This window comes from Chionomys nivalis, chromosome 2 (genome assembly GCF_950005125.1).
Source record: "Chionomys nivalis chromosome 2, mChiNiv1.1, whole genome shotgun sequence".
NCBI classification, from domain to species: Eukaryota; Metazoa; Chordata; class Mammalia; order Rodentia; family Cricetidae; genus Chionomys; species Chionomys nivalis.
In genome coordinates this window covers 44,140,274-44,154,951 of record NC_080087.1, presented here as the reverse complement: position 1 = coordinate 44,154,951, position 14,678 = coordinate 44,140,274, and the positions used below count along the sequence as shown (strand labels likewise).

At 40.9% G+C, this 14,678-nt stretch overlaps 1 protein-coding gene across 3 annotated transcripts in view; it reads left to right on the top strand.

Annotated features, from left to right (window-relative positions):
* The first annotated feature begins 1,007 nt into the window (after nt 1-1,007).
* Pkib (cAMP-dependent protein kinase inhibitor beta) overlaps nt 1,008-14,678 on the top strand; it is a 96,033-nt gene continuing 82,362 nt past the window's right edge. For 2 of the 3 annotated variants that reach the window (XM_057762034.1, XM_057762033.1), the window contains exon 1: nt 1,151-1,283. The gene's annotated coding sequence lies outside the window, so the exon portion shown is untranslated. Of the gene's footprint in view, nt 1,284-14,678 lie in introns of all 3 variants that reach the window. The other variant, XM_057762038.1, reaches the window with a different exon arrangement.

Here is a 14,678-nt window from a genome sequence, read left to right as displayed (position 1 = left end):
AAACTCAAGTCACCAGGTTCGGTAGTAAGTGCCTTTTACCCTCTGGACAATCTCAAGTTTGGATTTTCCTGTTTCATTTTATGTAAATGATCTAACTTTGCTGAGTTCCAGTTTATTACCTGCAGGTCGAGAATTTTTACCACACTGTACAGTTAGAAATACTGAGCAACTTAGAGTGCAACCATCATACACTTTGTAGACACTTTAAATGGCAATTTTTATCTGATTATATTTTAGTGCGGCACAGTCTTTCCATAAGAAGGCCATTTGGGCTGTGCGGTGGTTGCACACACTTTAATCCTAGCACTTGGGAGGCAGAGGCAGGCGGATCTCTGGTTTCAAGGCCAGTCGAAAAACAAAAACAAAAACAAAACAAAACATTTGGAAGTAGTCAGTGGGGAAGTGGTGTCAGGGACCAGGGTTCCTGGAAGCCAGAAACACAATAACTGAACAGTCCAGTGCTGTGAACTCTTGGAATTCTAGTGACTATCAGGACACCAGCGGCCACCTCCTCCAAAAGCAGAGACCGGTCTTCATAGTTTTGTTAGTAGCATCGTTTTCAATTTCCTGCATTTTTTAAAAAAAACATTATTAACGACAGCTTAATAGTAAGAACTGTATTTTCTTTAGTGAGAGTCTAAAAGGAAAACTTGATATACATTGATTTCTGCTGTTCATTGCACACACACACACACACACACACACACACACTCAAGTGCTCTGCATGGCGTGAGACTCCAATGTGCTAAAAAGAGTCCTAAAATAAACGCGAACGTATATTCCAGGTGCAGACAGACCTGCCTTCTCCAGACACCCCTTGCTAAAACAAGTGCTACCTCCTGACACCATGGAGCCCTAGACCCGAGAACGCACCGGGACGGAGACAGAAGGCAGAGGAAGTGCGAACTTCCCGCGGTTTTCTCCAGTAAATTCTTAACCGAACCCAGGGGAACTGACTCAGGTTCTCTGTGAATGTGCAGAGAGCTTTCCCCTTAGGACGCTGGAGGGAAGAGCCACTGTTGGATTTACCTCCTGGGGCTCGGCGTTGTCGGGCTCTGCTAGCAGGGCCAGTCTGAGCTCAGCTCCCGGGGGCGGGACCGAGTCGCTCCCTCCGCCCCACAAATTGCTGCCACTGCCTCAGCCCGGCTCTCAGACGCCGCCGCATCCCACGGCAGAGGCGGCAGCGAGCTCCAGGCGCGTCGCAGCCCCGTGCTGCAGAGAGGCCGGCAGGCGACACCGCAAGGGACCTGGCCGGGCTCCGCTACACCTCTCGCGCGCAGCTGGTACGTACCTGGCGGACTGCGAGCGGGTGTCACTAGAGAGAGGAGGAAGGGAAAGGTCTCGGGGAGTTGGGGAGACTGAGCGAGCGAACACGTAAGCACAACTTTGCTGTTTTCCACCAAGCGGGGAATTCAGAACACATCCCATCCTTCCACCTGAAGCTGGGGGGACAGTCGGAGTGAAAGCAGGTGCACCTGACAGGTCTGCTCATTGGCTTTTGCCCACTGGGCACTGAAAGCGGACTCTGGGGACCGCTGGTTGTAAGTTCCTGAGCCCTTCTCCTGTCGCGCCATCAACGACACGTCGTTTTCCTCCTGCCTAGCGGCGGTGAGCTGCCACCAGCGCAGTAGAGGTCTGAGTTCCAACTCGCTCGCTCTCAGCGATAAACTATGCCTGTGAGGGAACCGGTGACCTCGGGGAGTCCGGCAGCTGTATCAGACTGTCCCCACTGCTAGGATCCTAGCTGGTGGAGGAGGAGGGACTCAAGTGGCAGGTGGTCGCAGAGCCTGAGAGGCAGAGGGCGCCCCAGTGCAGGTTGGTCCTGGCTGTTATTACTGCAGCCTTTTGGGAGTTTCGTGAAGGTGCCTTCTGGAAATGGTGACCCAATCTTAAGGATCCCACAACTCAATTGCCTTCCTTAGGGAAGCGGAGATGATAATGTCGTTTCATCCTCTCCGAGATGGTACCAGAGTGCATTCCTGATTCAGAAAAGCGCCCTGACCAGCAATTGCTGGGCCGAAAGAGAACCAGTTAGGCAAACAGTGGAGTTAGCTGGACTCTGCCGGGCCAGCAGGTGGATTCTGGGCTTTCATGATCGCTTAGACATACGCGCAGTCGGGAAAGAACCAAAATGAAGCCCTCTTATGAGCGGTTTGGTCCTGAAACAGCATCGGATCAGACTTACTTGACAGTTGTATTTCTGTATGTAAACAGTAACCTTTAAAAATCTCCCTGTCCACTTTACGGGATGCCGTTTTTCTTTCTTGACACGATTTAAAAAAAAAAATTCTTCCTTGAATTTAATATTAGGAAGCTCAGAGTCTGGCTTATTAAAATGAAAACTGGTGACCACAATTCTGATGCCAAAGGTCTCATCTTCAAAATGTTTGTGTCCTGTGACTGCCAGACACTAATCAGTGCCCCTCAACTGACACTGTCTTCTGAGAGCTTATTTTCCAAAAAAAAGTGTTTAGCAAGTTCAACTGATTCAATTTTAAACAAAATCTAATTTAAAGAAATAAAAAGGTTCTTGGAAGAGTTTTAGTAATCAACTAATTTTTTGTCTATAATTTTTTTTCAACAAAGTAACACAGACTGGGGTATTACTCAATCTAGAATATTTTAAGAAGTGTCAAATTTCATTCTTGTTAAAGAATTTTTCCTTCTTCTTTTGTCAATTTAAGCATATGTTGAAGTTAATGATGGATCAATTTATTTTTTTACTAATAGTATTGCAATTATTTAAATTCCTATGGAGTTTGCATTACAGATTTAAACAATTAATTTATTGAGATATAGATCATAAATTTGAGCATCATAACATTTACCCTCTTCAAATGCAAATTATTCTCAAAAAGTCACCCATTAATAATTTTAAAAACTTTTAAGAAGATGCATAATAATTATTATGATGTAGTTTTAATCTTCAACACTTTGTAAGATCCATTATGCTTATATCCCATCAGAACTCCTGGAGATTTTGCATCTCCTTTACAGTTCCTATAGGCTTACCTTCCCTAAACACTTCAGACAAATAATACACTATATGTTCTTTGGTTTCTGGCTTCATTTGCAGTACGATTTGTGGCACCTCTGTAACTGGGTATGCATCAATATTTTACTCGCTTTTAACTGCTGAGTAATTTCCAATTGTGTGGGCATGCATGTTCTATTTTGTTCATTTTTCAGTTAACGTGCATCTGGACATTTATTTTTAACTCTATATCTATACATCTGAGAACCTTATACATGCATACAATGTGGTCTGATTGAGTCTAGCCCCCTACTCCCTCATCTCCATTTAGTTCCTTCTACATGGGATTTTCTGCCAATTTTGGGTGTCCTCTTTTCAAACCCACTGTGTCTACTTAGTGCTGCCTGCACGTACACGACTGTGAGACCATGTAGTGGAACGTGGGTAGCCTTCAGGAGGCTCACATCTCTTAAAGAACTCTCTCTTCCCCCGCCCCCAACCATCAGTTGCCATTAGCTTCACAGCCCAGGGTTGAACTTTATGACCATCTCCCCATGCTGGGGCTTTGTCAGGTTTGATCTTGTAGAGGTCTTGTGTATGCAGTCAGAGCTACCATGAGTCCATGTGCAGCTATCCTACTGTACCCAGAAGACACTGCTTCACTATAGTCATCACAGCCTCTGGATCTTACAGTTCCTCCTGTCCCTCTTTAGTGATGATCTAAGGCCTCGAGAGGAGAGGGTGTGACACATGTCCCATTTAGTACTCAAAGTCTGTTATGCTCTGTGTGGGGATGAGTTGTGGGAGTTAATCACCTTCTACTGCACATAGAGGCTTCTGTGATGAGGCCTGAGAGACGCACTTAACTATGAATATAGGTATTAAGGTGTTGCTTCAATTCTAGGTCTTATTAGCGAACAATAGTCGTAGGTTCTCTCCTTGGGCCTATGAGCTATTCAGCTTCAAGTTCTTGGCCTCAGTTATGGTGGCAGTGAGGCTTTTAGTTATATATATGGTGTGTGTGTGTGTCTTAGTTAGGGTTTCTATTACTGCAACAAAACACCATGACAAAAAAAGCAAGTTGGGGAGGAGAGGGTTTATTTGGCTTATACTTCCACATTGTTGTTCATCATTGAAGGAAGTCAAGACAGGAACTCAACCAAGGTAGGATCCTGAGAGCAGGAGCTGATGCAGAGGACATGGATGGGTGCTGTTTACTGGATTACTTCCCATGGCTTCCTCAATCTGCTTTCCCAGGAGGTGGCACTACCCACCATAGGCTGGACCCCCCATTAATCACTAAATGAGAAAATACGTCACAGTCGGATCTCAGAGAGGCATTTCCTCAGTTGAGAGTCCTTCCCCAGATGACTCAAACTTGTGTCAAGTTGACACACAAAACTAGACAGTATAGTGTGTATGGTAGATGCATGACCCACACACATGAACACACAAACGTAAGCTTTCTTTCAAAGTTAAAGCTCAATTACAGCAAGCTACTCCTAAAAAAATGTTAAATTTTTCACTAATATTTCTTGCTTAATGGTTTATTTTAGGCAGTTGAAAGTGAACCAGGCTTAATCAAGTTTAAGTCTGAATTGAATTTAAAATGAGAAAGAAATACATTTGAAATTTGTATTTTCAGATGTTGCTAATACTCAATTTTGAGTGGCTTGACTGTAAATTAGGTTGTTTTACATCTTTTTAGTATAAAAGTTTGACCTGGGGGAAGAAGAAAAAAAGAGTTCCTTTCTGGATGTCAAATGCAATTGATGGAGTCTACAAAGAAGGCGCCTTAATTAAATTTGTTGTGCAAATACTAATTAATCATCTCCTAATGCAGGTGGGAAGATCTAAGGTCCTAGATTCAGGAATTACATCTATAAAAGTCAGTTATTATGAATAAAATCAAGACTGAAGTCTTCCTTTTAAAACCTTTCCTATTAGTATATACTTTTTAAAAATCGTCTTGTTTGAGTATTATCATACACTTTGTATATAGCTCTTCTTGCCCTAGTAGTGAGTTAATATTTCACAAGAAGAGTTCAAGGGCACACTCCTGTGCATACCTGTGAAACCAAACATGTTTGTTATCTTCTCTTTATTACAAGTAGAACTGATTTTGAAAAATGAAACTGAGTTTCTACTTTTTACTCAAATGAGAGAGGTATTTTTTTTTCAGCTCTCTCAATAACAAATGGCCATCCTGTGCATTTACCCAGGGAGGGTGCCTGCTGTGGACTTTACACAGAATGATGATTTGTGTCCCTCAGTCACTTAGAGTCTTGTGCCCAGTGCCCAGGAGATGTTTGCTTTGTTTTTGGTGGAGAAGAGGGTTCAGAGATGCTGAGATAAGAACTTCATGGTTTCAGGTTTGTGCCTGTTCTGAATAGGATACAGCAATCTCACCTAGAAGCCTGGATTAATTAGAAACAGGATTTCTCAAGCAGGAAGGAAGGCCAGTGGGGATGGAGATACTTTATTACAAGCAGCGTGGAGCCAGGATATCATTGACACCTGCGTGCTGGAGCAGCAGCTTGAAGTGTCTGAGCACAGGATGGACAGACTGGAAGTCCTCCTAGGATCCTCCACCCTCCATCCCACTTCCTTATAAGTCCCAATATTTGCTCTGTTAATGAAAGGAAACATGTTATCTCTCTCTGTCTCTCTGCCGCTCTCTCTCTCTCTGCCGCTCTGTCTCTCTCTGCCGCTCTCTCTCTCTGTCTCTCTGCCGCTCTCTCTCTCTCTCTCTCTCTGCCGCTCTCTCTCTCTCTCTGCCGCTCTCTCTCTCTGCCTCTCTCTCTCTCTCTCTCTCTCTCTCTCTCTGTGTGTGTGTGTGTGTGTGTGTGTTTTCGGCATGGGCTACTGAAGGTGTTCGTTTGGGGAATGAAAGAAAAGGAGAAACTGAGGTCCAGTATGACGGTCTCACAAATAAAACCAAAGAAGAGTCCCACATTCTTTCTGTATATTTTTTTGCCTGTATTCTAACCATCTCAAAATTGCTTATTTCTAGATTATTAAGCACTGAAATAACGTATCTCAAGGAGAGAAGAAATTCTCTCTCTTTCTCTATCTCTCCTTCACTCTCTGTTTTCATGCACACATATGTGTAAATAGGAACGGTTGACAGCTCAAGCAATTATATTACTTTATTATGCTTGTTATTTTTTTAAAATGAAAATAAGTGGAGCTTCTGGAACAGGTGTAACGTTAAACTCAAAAGAGACAAAATAAGACCCCTTTGCCTGCCTTTCCCAAAGAGCTCTTTCAAATCTAATAAAACAGTCATATTACAGACATGATGAATTTTTGTTGCACTCTGAAGGTTTGTAAAGTGTCTATCAACCTCAAAGGAGAAGTTACAAAAGGCAGCGCTTCCTCAGAAGCTGCTTTGCCTCTCAGTTCCTCTGTCCTTGAAGAAGAATGTCTGTCACCACTCTGTGTGCTGAGGGACAGAAGCAGAACTGTGCACAGGAGCGAAAAGTTAGACCGAAAATAAAAACCAACACGCTTATGTCTCTCACACATTCGAGGAAGCAGGAAGTTACAGGTATTTTTCCACCTTTACAATCTTAGGTGGGTAGATAGCTGTTGGGCAGTCCAAGTAAATATTTCTAACCATTAATTAAGTCATCCAAATGAGGAAGAACAGATAATATTCTGATTCCAGAAATATTAGAAACTGAAAAGGATTTGGCCTGGTGATAGCTGGGTTACGTAAGCACAGAATGCTGAATGCGTCTCAGGCCTTGATGTGAGGTTGCCAAGTGGCACCATTTATGAACACAGCAGTTTAGGAAGGGGAGCAGATTTGGAGATTTGGAGAGTATTCCGGATTACACCTCAATTTTTTTTTCCTTCTCAGAACCACAGAATGTGACCTTATGTAAAAACAAGAACCTACCTTCTGCTTAAAAGATAAGTCAGAGGTGAGCTCGGGAGATTAGCATTTAGTTGGTGTTGCTCTATAGGATGGAGTGTGGTGAGACCGCCTAGAGTAAGAATGCAGAAACAGAAGAGTGTGGGAGGGCCTCAGGGAGTTCAGAAGAAGCTGGAAAGAGATTTGCTATAGCAACAAGTGCAGGCAGAATTTCAGAATGTATATGTAATCACCGGTCATCGGCGTAAGGATAATAGCAGGAGGGCGGCTGAAAGATCTCTTGATTTGATGTGAAAGTTAAGATTAATGGCCTTGTGATTGCGAGGAAGAGCTCCAGAGGAGGCGAGCATGCGCATTACAGTGGTGAATGCTCATTGGACGGTAATGACTGAAAACCGGTAGAGAAAGCGGGTGTCAAGTCCATTTCTATTTAATGTTTAAAGAACTCATATGTGGGAGGGGCGGTGAGTCTAGAAAAGATAAGTCATGAGACTGTTTTCCAAAGGAGGGGGCTCAAATTAAGGGCAAAACGGGGAGTCACCAACATATGGTATTCCCTTTGACCTGTAATGGGCGGTTCAGGGAGAGTAGTTTGAATACAGTCTCCATAGAAAAGCTCTGTTAAGGAAAGGGAACCTCTCCTCTGCTGAGTAACATGCCAGGTCTCGGACTAGATGTGTTCAGGAATCTCGTTTCTTTTTATGCAACTTATGCAACTGATATTATGGCGGTATTTTCTAGATGAGTAAGTAAAGGGAGTATTTGTTCAGTCATTGTTTTTATTTTTTTCACACATCTGTCGTAAGTGTGTGTCCATGTATGTGTGGGAATGCACCCTCACTCATTCATGTGCAGGTAGCGAACAGAGGTTGACGTCACTGACTAATTTTAGTGCTTTCCACTTTGTCTTTGGAGGCAGGGTCTCTCGCTGTTTTCTGAGGTTGCCATTTCAGCTAGACTTGCTGGCCTGGGAGCCACCGGGACAGATCTGTGACTACCCTACCTAGTGCTGGAGTTACAGACTAGCACAACTCCACAATTTTATGTGAGCGCTAAGGATTCAACTTAGGCCCTTGTGCTTGTTTTCTCAGCATTTTACCCTCGGAAGCATCTCCCTAGCCTCTCTGTCCAGTCATTTAACAAAACGTATCAGAATCTATTTTGATGTGTTGTAAATCAAAATCCTTGGTCCACCGGGAATTGAGCTGAATTGAAAAGGACAGCACATATCTCATACTGGACAACAAGTCTAGGTGTGGTTCACATTCAGCTCTCATTCTTAGTGCCAATTATAAAAAAATGGAAGCAGAAAGGTAATATGATAATACGGGCAGTCCATCCACTGTAGCTGACCTGGTCACTTGTCTGTCCTACAGCATCGTAAATCAATCATCTTAGAGTCCACTGTCAAGTCAGCAACAGGGAAATTAGAGATGCTTTTGTCAGTTGAAGGGTGAGCCTTGACTTTTATTCATTAGCACTGGGAAGGATGAGAGAAGGCTTGGGAGCAAGTGAGGAAGAGTTTCCCCTCAGAGTAGATCTGGGTAGCTATCTGAGACAGGGAAGACGATGGCTAAAGAATACTGAGTGTGTCATAGAGCACAGCATATCTTGTTTCCCTTTTATAAGCCCTTGCTTTTGAAAGTAGAAATTTATTTTTCAACCCACTTGTTTTCATTTTCCCTCTAAAGCTGTGCATTGTCACTTTGTCATAAATACATGGCATGTCTGTTTCACCTCTTTTCAGATAACCCTTCGCATCTGTCGTGAATGGAGATGCTTAGATAATTAAGTATAGTTAAAGGATTAGAACATTTTTCCCTAACAGGAAATCCTTGTCAAGTTAACATAAAGGGACAAGAGGTGTTTATGAGATTTATGAAAGTTAAATGCTCAGCTTTTAGTCACAGCTTGATGCAGAGGGCGAATTATTTTGAAAGGAACCAGCTTCTCTCTAAATCCTGGTTTTACTTCATTATCAGGGTTTAGGCAGGAAAAAAAGCTACCAATAGTTCCACAACTAATTTCTAAAGCATAAATTCAAAAGAACAAATGTTTCTGTACCTAGGGCTTTAGTACCAGGGTCATGCTTGATCAGCTTCTACCGTAAACCCGGATTTGAAGCAACCGCTGTAGTTGGGAAAATGGAACAGGTTTTCTGGGCAGGTGTGAGTCATGCGTAGCTGAACAAACTGCTGTGACTAGGGCCTGTGACTCTTGGATGTGTTAGGCCCGGGTCTCAAGTCATTCCTGGAAACAAGTGGATCTGACAGAGTGTGAGCAGAGAACGGAAGGGAGACTCCTTAACAGAGATGTTGAGCAGGGCAAATACTGCCCTCTTCCAACCTGAGGACAAATGGCTTAAAATGAAACCTGAGGTACAGAGCAGGGTCTGGTCCCAAAGACAGGTTTATGTGTGAAAAACACGAATGTTATTCGTATGTAGGTTTTAGTGACCTTAATTTGAACTGAATAGCAGTATGTTGTTTTTTTTTTAACATCTTGACTTTTTGCTACGTTGTTTGTGTTTTAGGTTGCAAAATAGGAAAGCTTTGTAGAAATAAATATTGTTCAGTATAATCCTCTTTAATCACCAATAATGGATTTTACTATATATTCTGCATCCAAATAATAATTAGAAAAGAAAAATGAAAGAGAATATTTCTTCTTTCTATAGCTGTTTGTGGCTAACACAAAAAGCATGGGCAAAGATTATGGAGATAAGAACTCAAAAAACATTAAGCTAGGAATGAAAAACCTTGTTATGTAGCTGACTACATTTTAAATTAGTCATGTGACCACAGACAAATTTTTTTTTTGAGATTTCTCAATCAATATAAAGAAATTGAGTTCAAATGTTCATCATAAAATGAGTACATAAAACTGCTTATATTATTGTAAAAAGAGTCCATCATTCCATGTTTTAATATTGCATGTACACATTCATTTTATTCTCATGTCTGAGAATGATCATAATTGTATAGTTAAGGCTGGAGAGATGGCTTAGTGGTTAAGAGTCCTTGCTGCTCTTACAGGAGACCTGAGATGGAATCTTAGTGCCCACATGGCAGCTTACAACTATAATGCAAGTTCCAGGGGATCCAATGTCGTCTTCTGACTCCCGTGGGCACCAGGCGTGCAAGGAATGCACAGACATAAATGCAGGCAAAACATCCATTTAAAAATGTTTATTTGAAATTTTGATGAACTTTAAACTTAGTACATCTATTTTTGAGGTAAAAGGTGAACTAAACTTAAGCAAATGCCCATGTAAAAGCATCCTCTAGGATGCAAGCATTTGTGTATTTATTAATATATATGTGTGTGTGTGTGTGTGTGTGTGTGTAGAAAGTGAGACTCCTTTTCTCTATAGGATGCTTAGGATTCTGTCTGTTCATGACAGGTGGTGGAGGATGGTAACCCCATGTGTTTATATAGGTAGATCGCAATTGCTTCTGAGAAAGAAACAGAAAGTGTTGTGGTGTTTCAGAGGCTTCAAAGAAGAGAAAGATAATTTTCAAGTCTAGACAGAAGGACTGAGCAGAAGATGTTGTAACTCAAGTGGTCCTTTAAGCACAGAAGGAAGTTCTAGGACTGGAGAAAAGACATCACTGTATTAGAAGGTAATAAAAACAAAAGCAAAAGTGCAGAAAACAGGAAGGGAGAGCTGTGAAGAATATTCAGGACCCAGTGAAGGTAAGAGTGAACACGGAGATTGAGGATGTTGTAGAGGGCTTTAAATAACAGAGAGAAGACTCAGTGTTTCAATTCATGGCCAATGCTAATGAAAACTGCATTTTGAGAATGTGAATCCATTTGCACTGGATGTTTCTATGAGAACAAATCCAAGAATAAAATATTTTAGGTGTGTGTCTGTGTGTGTGTACACATATATATGGTAGAAGGAATATTTTATAAATAGGATTTATAATCATATAAGACAGAAGGGAAATTGTCACTAGTAGAATCTGTAAAATAATAGAGGCTTTCGGTTTATTGCTGATCAGGTAAAGATTAGTAACATCAAGTGGCTGTTCAATAAAGGTCATTCATAGAGAGTAAGCTTTAGTTAGATCCGGATCAAAGCTTAGCTCTGCTATTTACTTGTTGTATTATTTTCCAGAACTTTCTAGCCTTTGCTCTTCCAGTGTATTTGCATCACAGAAATAACCTCGGTTGTTTGCCTTCACTCTTCCTACCATCTCATGCACCTGCTCTCTTTGTGACTGTCTTTTTTTTTGTGAAGTTCTGTTTTATGTGCATAAGGGTTTAGACTGTGTCTATGAGGTACATGCAGATTTAGGTTTAATAGTGGAGAAAGAAAAATATCTACCTCAAAATTTTAGAAAAGATATTGTCAAGGTTAACCTGCATTTCCAAATATAAATTTATATAAAAGATATAACAGTTTCTGTATTTAAGCAAGGTGACTACAGATTTGTACCAAGGAGAAGGCAGAAGAATGTGCGTGTGTGTATGTGTGTGTGTGTGTGTGTGAGAGAGAGAGAGAGAGAGAGAATGAATAAATTCCCACCTGAACATAATTGAGTTCCAAAGACAAAACCTTCTTACCACGAAAAATCCAGAAATCTAGAGACATAACTAAGTCTAGAGGCATGGTGTTTTTATTTCCTTTGAAATTTCATATACATCTTAAAATTTATGTACACTTTGAATTCTAATTCATGACCTATCTATTTCATTTTAATGTGTAACTATTTTAAGCTATACACTATCATGCAATATTGTATAGATACTCAGCATTATTTATGTACTTGTGATTCCACACGATAGTGCTTGGGCAAGTGTTCTTAACAGCATTGGTTTCCCAAATGAAGATGTACAGCCTTAGGGCATGTACCTAGTCAACTCAATAGATTAAGAATTCTAAGAGTGTCGACACAAGCAGTTCAATAATTCTGATTTCTAGTCCTCAGAATTTGTGTTCAAGTTAGATAATCAAATGGTTCCTGGTATAAAAGGGCTTGACAGTTGCACAAGCACAGGTAAGATGCTCACTAACAAATCAACCCATGGGAACGAGGTTTATACATATCTTTGGATCAAGTGGTGGTGGGGAAAAAGAATGACTGTATGATCTTGTGATTGATGGCTGAATTCATGGACTTTTGTGCATTATTTCCTCATGTTCCTATTTAATTTTTTAACTAGTCCTTTGAAGAGGTTGTTATTGAGTAAATGCTGACTCGGGGCTTTTTAAGGAGGTTTTACAGTTGGAGCAGTTTGGTTTCAATCCAGAACACCACCATATAAACCAGACATGATAATGCAAATATAAAAATATAAAAATAGTCATATAAAATTCACCTTGGCTGTGTAACAGGTTTGAAGCCAACCTCGGATATATGAAATCCCATCTCAAAACAAAACCAAGTATAACCCAATTGCTGATTTGAATGGAAAATTACCTTTCTGAGATGGGAACCAGATCAGTATCAACAATTGTCTCCTGAATATGTTGCTACCTTGAGTGTTGTTTTATGATTATGGTAAGAATGAGACAGGCTGATGATATAGCTCAGTGGTAGATTGCTTGTTTAATTTGCCAATGAACTGGGTAAATGCTGCAGGGAAGAAATGAAAAGAAGAACAGAGGTAGGCAGATTATAAGAATCTTGTCACTCAAGGGATTTCTGATGATTTAGTGTGAAAGCATTCCTTATAGCTTAAGAAGAGGAATATGGAGATGGAGTTTGGACAACTTACATAGTTTCCCATCCCTGATGTATGTTGTTGGGTGATATAAAGACATCAAAAGGTGCCCAATCTTTGTGTATTTTACAATTTTGCCTAAAATTACAATTCTCTAATAAACAATGCATCATACCACCGTCACTTCCTTAATTCTAAGGACTAGGCCAGATCCAAAGGAGGTCACATGGTGCATGGTCTGAACTCTTAAAGAGCACAGATTAATGGGAAGGTAAGCAACTTTAACACAATGTGGCTAAAGTTGGCATAGCAACTTGGATCAAGTATGGGCATGATCAGCTGTCTTTATCGGTAATCTGGAAATCAGGGCCAGTTACTCTGAGGAGGGTTGACAGTATTGCCAGATCTTAAAAGATAACCAGTCATTTCTCAAGTAAAGAGGAATGTGTTCTGGGAAGATTAAAGCAATATGAATTGCAAGGTATGCTGGAAGAACCGTGAATCACTCAACACAATAGAAGTGTGCTGAATGGGACAGCAGCAGGCATGCTTGAAGTTGGGCAGGAACTAGATTCAGACGTATCTTGTGTATTATGCTATGGCTTTGTGCTATGGTGAAATGACTAAAGGCCCATGCCCCTCTGCATGTTCTCTTCCTATACAAATGAGTTTGGGGGACATCAAGGGGAGTGAAGACAGGGCAAACTCATGACAGGATGGATGGAGACAGTTCTCAGATTTATTCACGAGTGGTTGCCTTCAACGTGAGTGATATCAGGAAATATATGACTAAGTTTTTTTTTGGGGGGGGTGGAACTATAGAGAATTTGGGACAGACCATCTAAATGTTGGTTTCACTATACATCAAAGTGAAAGCTTTGCCTAAAATTTGCTATGCTCTACTGGAGTTGTGCACTTAAATATTTTCTAGAAATTCTCTCCCCTTTTTCTCTTTATCCTCCTTCCCCTTACTTTCTTTTTCTTTCCTGACACAGGGTTTTACTATGTGGCCACAGCTAGTCTCATACAATATCTCCGTTTCAGCCACTCAAGTATTGGAATTACAGCAGGGTGTCCTCATATCCAGCTTCAAATAAGTTAGGCATAGTTTTTCATGAGCATTGCGATTTAATTCTTGTATTTCCCCCACTTTTCTATGGACAGAAAGTAGGCACGTGGCTAAGCTCTTTGAAACAGAGCTTAGGTAGTCGTACTTTAAATGTGACTTAATAAAGGTTGGCTCATTTATTATTTATTTGAGTTCTTAGCCTTTTGTTACAGAGTTTGCTTCAGTTGTTTTAGTTTTTCTGATGGAATCTGTAACTCTCCAAGGACAGAAATTAAATTAAGGATACATTCAAAGTACCCTTCAGGCTGGAAACTAACTCTGCCCTGATTTTTCTTTAGCGACAGTGGAGAAACTCCTTTGAAATATGTGTATATGTTATGTAACTAGTCACAGAACCAGGTGACCCCTAGTCTCTTGTGAACCTGGCCCTCTTGACAGCCGCTGAGCTGGGAGTGAGCTCTCTTGGAAACAGCTGGAGCAAACACAGCCAGCACTGTTGCCTAGCAGTCCTTTTGGAGCAGTCATAAGGGATTATTGCCTAGCAACCAGGGGGCTCTTGGTGCTGCATCATCCTCCATGGAGTTTTAAGGTGATGGTGGGTTCACTCCCCTTAGGAAGAGCAGTCCATCCTGGCAGGGTCTGAACCTCCCTCAGAAGCATGGGGCTATTATCAGTAAGTGTCTGGCTTTATCATCAGAGATGGTAACTTACATACTATCAACAAAAATGCCATTTATAGAAATATTGTAAATTAAATTAAATACAAACTTGGGGCAGGGTACAAAAGCAGTGACAGGAGGAATTCTCACACAAATACATTGTGTATTTGTTTGTCCTTCAGGCTTGATGCTAAATCTTCTGGGACAATGAGATGTCTTTTTTCATTATACTACTGGAAATATGTAATGTTCCCTGTTAATATTATTTAACCAAACAAATATTTGCATTTGAGAAAAACTATTAGGCTACTTCTAATCTGGTCAATAGGCCATGAAGAGTCAAGTATTTGATTTAATAGCAACATAATTTGTTCCTAGTATTTGAGATACTCCATTGAATTTTCTTTCTCTATTTTTAGTATT